This window comes from Microtus ochrogaster, chromosome 21, assembly GCF_000317375.1.
Source record: "Microtus ochrogaster isolate Prairie Vole_2 chromosome 21, MicOch1.0, whole genome shotgun sequence".
NCBI classification, from domain to species: Eukaryota; Metazoa; Chordata; class Mammalia; order Rodentia; family Cricetidae; genus Microtus; species Microtus ochrogaster.
Window position 1 is genome coordinate 6,505,781 of NC_022022.1, and position 8,526 is coordinate 6,514,306.

The 8,526-nt window shown below is 48.5% G+C and overlaps 1 protein-coding gene across 1 annotated transcript in view; it reads left to right on the top strand.

Annotated features, from left to right (window-relative positions):
* Nucleotides 1-6,382: 6,382 nt before the first annotated feature.
* The window catches only part of Znf697 (zinc finger protein 697), a 41,016-nt gene continuing 38,872 nt past the window's right edge, over nt 6,383-8,526 (top strand). The window contains exon 1 of the mRNA XM_005357083.3: nt 6,383-6,499. The gene's annotated coding sequence lies outside the window, so the exon portion shown is untranslated. The remainder of the gene's footprint in view (nt 6,500-8,526) is intronic.

An 8,526-nucleotide genomic window follows, 5' to 3' on the forward strand; every position in this document is an offset into this window, starting at 1 on the left:
TGGTCCAGCCAGGCTGATGGTGCACAACGTTAATCCAACACTGAATGTGGTCCAGCCAGGCTGATGGTGCACAACGTTAATCCAACACGTGAGAGGGCAGAGTAGGCACACATTTGGGAGTTCAAGACCAGCCTGGTCTGCAGACCAAGTTCCTAGTAAATGAGAGGGACATAGTGAGGCTGGAGAGCAAGAGTGAGAGGGGAAGAGAGAGAGAGAGAGAGAGAGAGAGAGAGAGAGAGAGAGAGAGACAGAGAGAGAGAGAGAGAGAGAGAGAGAGAGAGAAGAAATAAATAAATGTTAAAATAAAAATCCCACACAAAATAAAGTGGGACTCAAGAAGAAAACTAACAGAAAGCTTAGTGACTCTCACCTAAAATTCTATCTATTGGGGAGACTGAGACAGGAGGATTACAAGTTTAAGGCTGGGAACTATAGTGAGATTCTGCTTTAAAATAAAACATAACAAAAAGGGGTAGCTTGGTAGAGTGTTTGTCTGGCTTGTGCAAGACCCTGGGTTCAGTCCCCCACCAAATAAGCAAAAATTACCTACCCCAAAGAGAGACGTTTCTGGTCCATTTCCGATTTACCTCCCGTCTTCCTCTTCAGAGGGATTCCTACCTCATTCTTTGACTGGAGTGTGGTAGGAACTTCGGAGAGCCGCCTTCTTGGGATGCATGATTTCAGCCATCACTGGTCACTGCATTTTAGAGAACAGAACTCATCAACACTCTAAGCCTTAGCCCTGGTACCATCTCTTACAGAAAGGCTCAGGGCTGGTTCATTTTCTAGTCTTCACCTGACCAGCCCCTTCTACCTCTACCAGGGCCAACCAGAAATAACTGTCTGGTGTTGAGGACTAAGGGCTTGGCTTTTGGATGTGAGACCATCCAAAGTGACATCCTAGTGACAGCTCTTTTAACTAGTGCGACCTGGTTTAGCGATATCAACTAGGTCTAATTATGAACAGCACCTCTTGCACACTCAGAATTGCTTCATTTACACGACAAATTCTGTGGTCATCCTGCTCAAAAGGGGGTCAACTCTTCCTTCCCTCAGGCGTGGATGGCACAGAAGGAGGAAAACTGATCTAGACCAGAGCTTCTCAACCTGTGGGTTGTGATCCCTTTGGGGGTTGAAAGACCCTTTCACGGAGGTTGCATATCAGATGTCCTGCATATCAAATATTTACATGACAATTCATAACAACATCACAATTACAGTTATGAAGCAACAATAAAGCAATTGTATGGTCGGAGTCAGCAAAACATGAGGAGCTGTATTAAAGGGTCGCATCGTTGGGAAAGTTGAAAACCACTGCTCAAGCCCCAGGAGCCTGTCTTCCCAGGATCAGTTTTTTTTTTTTTTAATTTTCGAGACAGGGTTTTTCCGTAGCTTTTGGTTCCTGTCCTGGAACTAGCTCTTGTAGACCAGGCTGGCCTCGAATTCACAGAGATCCGCCTGCCTCTGCCTCCCAAATGCTGGGATTAAAGGTGTGCGCCACCACCGCCCGGCCCCCAGGACCAGTTTTTAACTCTCCTATCTCTGCTGTCATCGTGCATGGGGCAGAGAGTGCTTTGTAGGCTGCCTTGTATCAATGTATTTGACAGTTTATCACTTAGGTTTTCTGGTGACAGGAAGACAGGGCACCTTGGAGCCAGGCTGTCATTCCTTCCTCTCTTCTACAGCAGTGAGTCTCAGACGCCCCTTTCTTTAGATTCCTTGTGAACAAGTGGCCACCGATCCCCTAAAATTCCAGCATCTGTCTTTAGATTCCTTGTGAACAAGCGGCCACCGATCCCCTAAAATTCCAGCATCTGTCTGTGGCGACATCTCAGACTCTCCTTTCAAATGTTGACTTGACACTCTCCGTTCAGTCCCTTGGTCATCACGTCACAAGGATCCAGTTCCTGACTCTGGCACAGAGCAATCCCTCCTGCTCTCTCCCATCCACAACTCAGCCAGTTGCTACACTACAACTTCTCCTGTCCAGCTACACAGCACTTCTTAACTGCAAGGCACGGAACTTAACTCAGAATAGCTGGAGCCCCAGGTTCTGGCTCATGAAAACAAAGAAGCCTATGGGTGTGAAGCTTCAGGTATAATCCCAGCAATATCATAAAGACTTTTCTGGTACTTTCCCTGTCCCTTTCCTCAGTTTTGATTTTTCTTTTTCAGAGAAATGGGGTTTACCGAGTTTAATGAAGGCAGATTTGATAACATGGTGGATGACAGGGGGCTTATCCCCAAAAGTTACAGGATTAAATATATCCCCAGTTGTCATTTCTTGAGCAAGTGTTAGCATTGGAGAAGGCCTCTAAAGCAACCCTGCTCTTTATAACCCTCACCACCAGTAAATCCTACCTTGTGTCCACCTAAAATAACTGTAACAATAATCATAGTAATAAAAACCACAAGAGCTATTTGCTCTGAAGATGATGTTGGCTAATCTTTCCAAGCCCAGATCCCCTCTTGGAAAGATGAGGATGAGAATAGCTATTTATTGTACTTCAAGATGGAGAAGTAACAGAATGAGCAGTGTTGGGGACTGCAGACCACCAGACCGCGAGTTTCTTGTAAACAACTTGTTTTCCTCTGCTCTGAGCAGCCTACAGCTGCTCTGAACCCCAGATCCTGATGGCGGGGGGAGGGGGTGGGTTCTAATAAGACTACAGCTGAAAGATCCCGAGAGCTGGGGCATGGCCAGGGCCTTATATAAGCTGCCCGAGTACAATAAAGGAGGCATTATTGTCTCAAGAATGTCCCTGAGTCCCACCTGTCTGTCTGTCTCTGCCTGTGTTTGTGTGTTTTTAAATTTTCAGCCTAGTTCCCGTAGCGCATATCAAGTAGAGCATGGAACAGAACTGATGTAGTTTTACAGAGCAGGACCTGGCAGCACAGGCTGGTCATCCCAGATTCTCCGGAGACCGATGCAGGCAGAGCATAAACGTTCAAGTGCCAGACACAGCCTTGAAATAAAAAGGAAAAAGATTGTGTGGGGATGTAACTCAGTTACAGAGTACTTGCCTGGTATTCAAGAGGCCCCTGTTCAATGCCCACAACCGGAAAGAAAAATAAAATGCAAGGGTAAGGGGAAATATTTATTTAAAGATAAGTAAAACAAAAATTCTTGGAAGCTTTGACTGTTCTGAAGTTGTGTACGTTTTAAATCTATCCTTCCTCTAGCACCAAGGAGGCTGAATCTCTCCTTCCTCTCATTCTTCATCTTCCCCTGGGGATGTGGAGGGCAGGGAAGGGAGTGTGAGCAGGGCGAAAGGAATGCCATTGCTGTCTGCTCTCAGACTCTGCGCCTCACGGTGGGAATCCGCACTTCCTCATTTCAGGGTCAACATCACCAATCAGGCTGCACTGCAGGAATCTGCTAGTCAGTCCATCACTAACACACTAGATGGTCCTCCCTCACCTTTCCTCTCTCCCTCTGTTTTTACCATCTGCCATTCTTCTCTAGCCTAGATCCGAATATCTCGAGCAGCTCTGTGCATCTTGAAAGTCAAACAAGGAGCATTTCATGAATGACACTTTGTTTTGAGCCCGTTCCCATTGATGCCACCATCCTTCAGAGACAAAGTTCACCCCAAGTCTGTTTCTTCTTTCTCATATTTATTCCCATCCTTAAGAGCAGCACTTTTCAACCTGTGGATCAAATGAAACTTTCACAGGGGTTGAGCCTTTGGGAGTCAAGTGACTTTTCTTTTTTAAACAGGGTTTGCCTAAGACTGTCAAAAAAATACAGATATTTACATTACCATTCGTAACAGTAGCAAAATTACAATTATGATGTATCAACAAGAATAACTTAATGGTTGGGGTCCCCACAACATGAGGAACTGGATTAAGGGGTCACAGCATTAGGAAGGTTGAGAATTACTGAGATAGAGGGACAAAAGGGCTTATGGGAAGACCAGAATGTTCTGAGAACACAAATTCCGATATAGAACTTCTCATGTTGCTGGACTTGGGTGCAGTGTAATGATTGTGTGAACTATATCTTGTCACCTGGGGTGTGGGCTCTTGAAGCTAACATGTACCTTTAATTACTCAATGAATAACCTGAGGAGGACCTCACAGACCCTTGTCAATCTGGAAGAAAAGTACTACTCTTATGGCTAGTGTCCTTCTTGGCATCCCCCAGAACACACACACACACACACACACACACACACACACACACACACACCACTCTACATATAGTGACCATTGCAGGTTTCTTAGGACTTAGTTACATCAGTGAGGTCACTATTGAAAATTATAAAGGCATAAGTATGTTTAAAATAACCCCCCCAAACTTCCCCAAAGTAATGAACTAATGTCATTGGAAACAAACAAACAAACAAAAAAAAAGAAGGGGCAAGTTTGATGAGGTGTGCTGGAGGTAATGAGTCAAATTTCAGCATCATCAACAAAAGTAAGAAATATAGGGGGGTGGTGTTAGAGGAAGGGGCACAAATAGCTTCAGTGAGGGCAGAATAGACAGTGTTCAGTGCTGCCAGCCAGCCTACTGCCTTCTCAGACTGAGCCCCACAAGGCTATGTGATGTAACAAACGACTGTGAGTTTTTCCCTAGGGGAAGAGTGAGAGGCTTTTTTACTGGGATGTTCCGAGGTTGCAAGTGTAAAGGAGCAGAATGTTGTGTGACGAATTTAGATGGATAGTCAACAGATCAACCAGGACTTCTGGGAAGTAAACAATCCTATCGACTTGCTTGACATCTTGAATTAAACCAGCCACCCTATCCCCATGACTAAAGGTCTCTAGAATGATTGCAGCTTTTTGGAAGACAATCTGTTCTTTACACAGACTAAAGTCCTCACTCAAATGTCCCTGCTTATGCAGATTCAAAATGTGAAATGACAAAGGAAATGACAGATAATTGTGACCTTCTAATCATGTACATATGCATGTATTACCCATGGCAGGGTCTTGCTAGGTAGCCCACGTTGGCTTTGAACTCCACACCCTCATGCCCCAGCCTCCTGGGTGGAGCCATGACATGGGGCTCTTGTCAGATTATATTTTGAGTTGTCTAAGGACAACTCTTAGGACTTGTCCTTTCCTGGACTGGTTCATCATGCCCTCCACACCGTCCTGGAAACTGCAGCTTTTAGTCATTTAGTTCTTATGTTGCCCTGTCTTGACTTTCCACAGGGGTTCTGATCCCCATAGACTGATGGGAACTCATGGTAGACCTTGTTAGGCTGGAAGCGGAGTCCTTCGCTGGGAGCCAGTGTCCTTCCCCACCCAAACACACATTCATGGGGTGTGTCCCTGGGCTGGGAAAGCTGAATCCTAAAGGATAAGACAGAAAGTCCGGAATGTTCCTAACTCAAGGATTTCACATTATCTACTTCATGAAGTTTATTTTCTATCTCTCAATTCAATTAATTTTCTTGAAAAGAAGCCTGGGCGGAGGCCAACAGTGGAGGAAAGGGATGTCACCAAGCCAGGATCTGGGAATGATCAGCTCCTCATGGTTTTAAGGACAAAGTGCCAAGACCTTAAGGATCTGAATTCCAGAAGAGTAGTCAAGTTCTCTTCTTGAACCACCTGCAGCTGAATCCTGACTGTGGTTCTCAACCTTCCTCAGGTTGTGAAACTTTAATACAGTCTCATGTTGTGGTGAACCCCAGGCATAACATAATTTTCATTGCTACTTCATAACTGTAATTTTGCTAATGTTATGGATCATAATGTAAACATCTGTGTTTTGTGATTGTCTTAGGTGAGCCCTTTGAAAGGTTGTTCGACTTCCAAAGGGGTGGCGACTAGCAGGTTGAGAACCACTGGGTTAGAGAAACGGGATGTAGATGGACAGAGCACTTGCCTAGCATGCAGGGGGCTTTAAGGCAGAGCCTTGACACACAAGAGAACAAACAAAACAACAAACTCGGTTTGGCACACGCCTGACAGCTGAGGAAGGAGAATCGCGGAGAGTTGTTCAGGTGAGTGCCTGGCCAGGCTGGGTATCAGAGTGTGTCCCCATCTCAGTCTCCCATTATGGAAGACCACCTATTAGAGGAGGAAAAGTTTACTTAAAGAGAACCCATCACAAACTTCATTTCTAAAGAAAAGGCCGCTTGCATCGTGCGCACAGGGTAGCAAGCGGGTACGTGCAGCATGCATCTGAAGGACCGCGGCTCTGTCAGCGGCGTCCGGTGGGTCAGCCATCAGCCGCGCGCCACTCCAGTCCAGCATAGTCCAGGGACGCAACGAGCGCCCCTCCTCCAGTCCTGGGGTCCGAGTTGGGGCCCCTGCAGCTGCTGCGGTGGCAGGAAGTCCCCGCGAACTACAAATCGAGGCATGCTGGGAACATTCCCCGCTCCTCCCAGGAAATGTCTTTTGTCCAGCCCCACAGGAAGCCCCAGCGAGGAGGCAGCGGGCAGCTAGCCCGAGTGCCAGCCCGCGGCCGCTCCGCCGCCGCACCAGGCAGACGCGCGGGCGCCAGGCTCCGGCTTTGCGCTCGGAGCCGCCCGGCGCATCGCAGGTAGGAGCGCCGCTGCGTCTCGGCGCGCCCGCTTCGGGGATGGGGAGCTGGGCACTGGGACTGACCATCTCGGGGGTTGGGATGTCTGCTGTGGCTGCGCTGCCGCGCGAAGCTATGTCCCACACACTGGACCGCGGTCTGCCATCCCGTGGGCTCAGGAACCGTGGACGCATGAGGAGCCCTCGCATTCCTAAAGCGAGCATTTGGGCTCAGAGGTGAGGGGCGGGGAGGAAGAGGTTGAGACTGCGCTGATAGAGCGAGTGGGACCGTCCCACGGACCACCGAAGGGGGCATCAGAGACCCTGGGAGACCAAACCCAGGGAGGAGCTTGCCAAGCGAGCAGAAGGTGAAGGGCTTTGTGTGCAGCGGTGCACCAGCTGAGATCGCGCTCCCTTTGCCTGCTCTGTCAGCGCCCCCCAGCCCTGCTGTGAGGAAAGGGGATGAGGGTGGGGACTTTGCGAGCAGGTTAATTTGGGTCCTTGTGAAACGTCTGTCTGTTCCCCTATCCTTTCATCTGTCTGCCCGACTCGGATTATCGCAACCCCTTACCGTTTAGGGGCTGCGATCAGACCGGGCAAAAGGCACAATGAGGACCTGCGGATGGAAGGCAGGGCTAGGCAGCTGCTGGTAGCCCAAGAGGGGTCGTTGTCTGGCGTTGCTAGAATCCCCAGTTATAAATGTTCACATTGGCTTGTCCTGAACAGGCGGTGGACAGAGCTGGAACCTGCAGCCAGAGGGCTTGTCGAGGCTCAGGTGGCCCGGGGTGAGGCATATGTTGGGACGAGGGAGGGGGAAGAGAAGCAGTGACACACGGGCTCTGGGTGTATCTTACAGTCAGAGGACACAGTAGCGGGCCTCTAGAATGGGACTTTACGACTTCCTCTGGGACTTTCCATGATTTTCCATTTTCTTACCCCCCCCCCCCGGGAATCAGCTGCCCCTCCACATGAGTTTGAGACATACTTTAATTTGATGGCTCTGTAATCCTGCCTGTTGAGTCAGGCACAGTTCGCTGTCAGCATTCCCAGAGAGTGGGTCTCTCCCCCAAGAGACTGTTGTGGTAAACGCGGCGAGACAACGGCTAGCAAGTCCGTGGTCTCTGAGGGCTGTGGTGGACAAGTGGGCAAGTTTGCACACAGCTGGAGTGAGACGCCTGTACGGATATTCACCTGCCTCTGTTGCCTTTCTGCTCTTCCACGGATATCCAGATGTGTACCCCCTCCCTTAAGAAAACGCGCCATTATTACTTAATGTACAATACACTTTAAAGCCAAATGAATGTCTCTTGAGAAGGGAGGAGGGATTACCTGAAGTTCACAGGAGGAAGGATGCTCTGGACCCTGGGTAGGTAAATGGCTTGAAGGGGGAGACAGGTTTTCCACCTGTGTTACTAGTTAAATGAAACATGAAGGAAGTTGGAATGAACCAACTGGAGGTGCCAGGCAGCCAGTGTTGTTAGGATCAAATGAAGAAAGAGGCTTTTATTGAAAAAAGTCTCCAGTTGCTCACACTGACTACGTGTGTTGGAGGTAGGAGCCTTGGAGGAAAGTTGATGGTCCAAGAGAGAAGGACATAACCTGTTGACTGAACCAAGGGGAAGTCCAAAGACTGCCTCCTAGAGCATGCAGGAGACAAACGTGATGTCATTCAAAAACTACCGGGGCTAAGGAGCAAGTGGCAAGAAATCAGAAAACTCAGAGGATGGAGCTGGGTTGAAGGGACCAGGGTGGCCTCACTGGAGGCAGCACGTCTGAGGCTGATGGATTTGCATAACATTCCTTTGCCTCCTGCCAAAAGCTCTTTGGATTTCTCCGGAATCCGCTTGTCTGCCTAATATTTTCTTCTCCTGGGGGAAGGAAGGAGAAAGTGTAAAAGTTGGTTACTAAAAAGGATACAGTAAGACAAGAAAGAGCTTGTCTGTTTCCAAAGGGAGACAGCACAAAGCCCGGTAGCACGCAGCAGTCCAGGTCGCAGCTCCGTGTGGGTGACTTGAGAGCCATTTGAGACGTTCTCTCTGAGGTAGCACG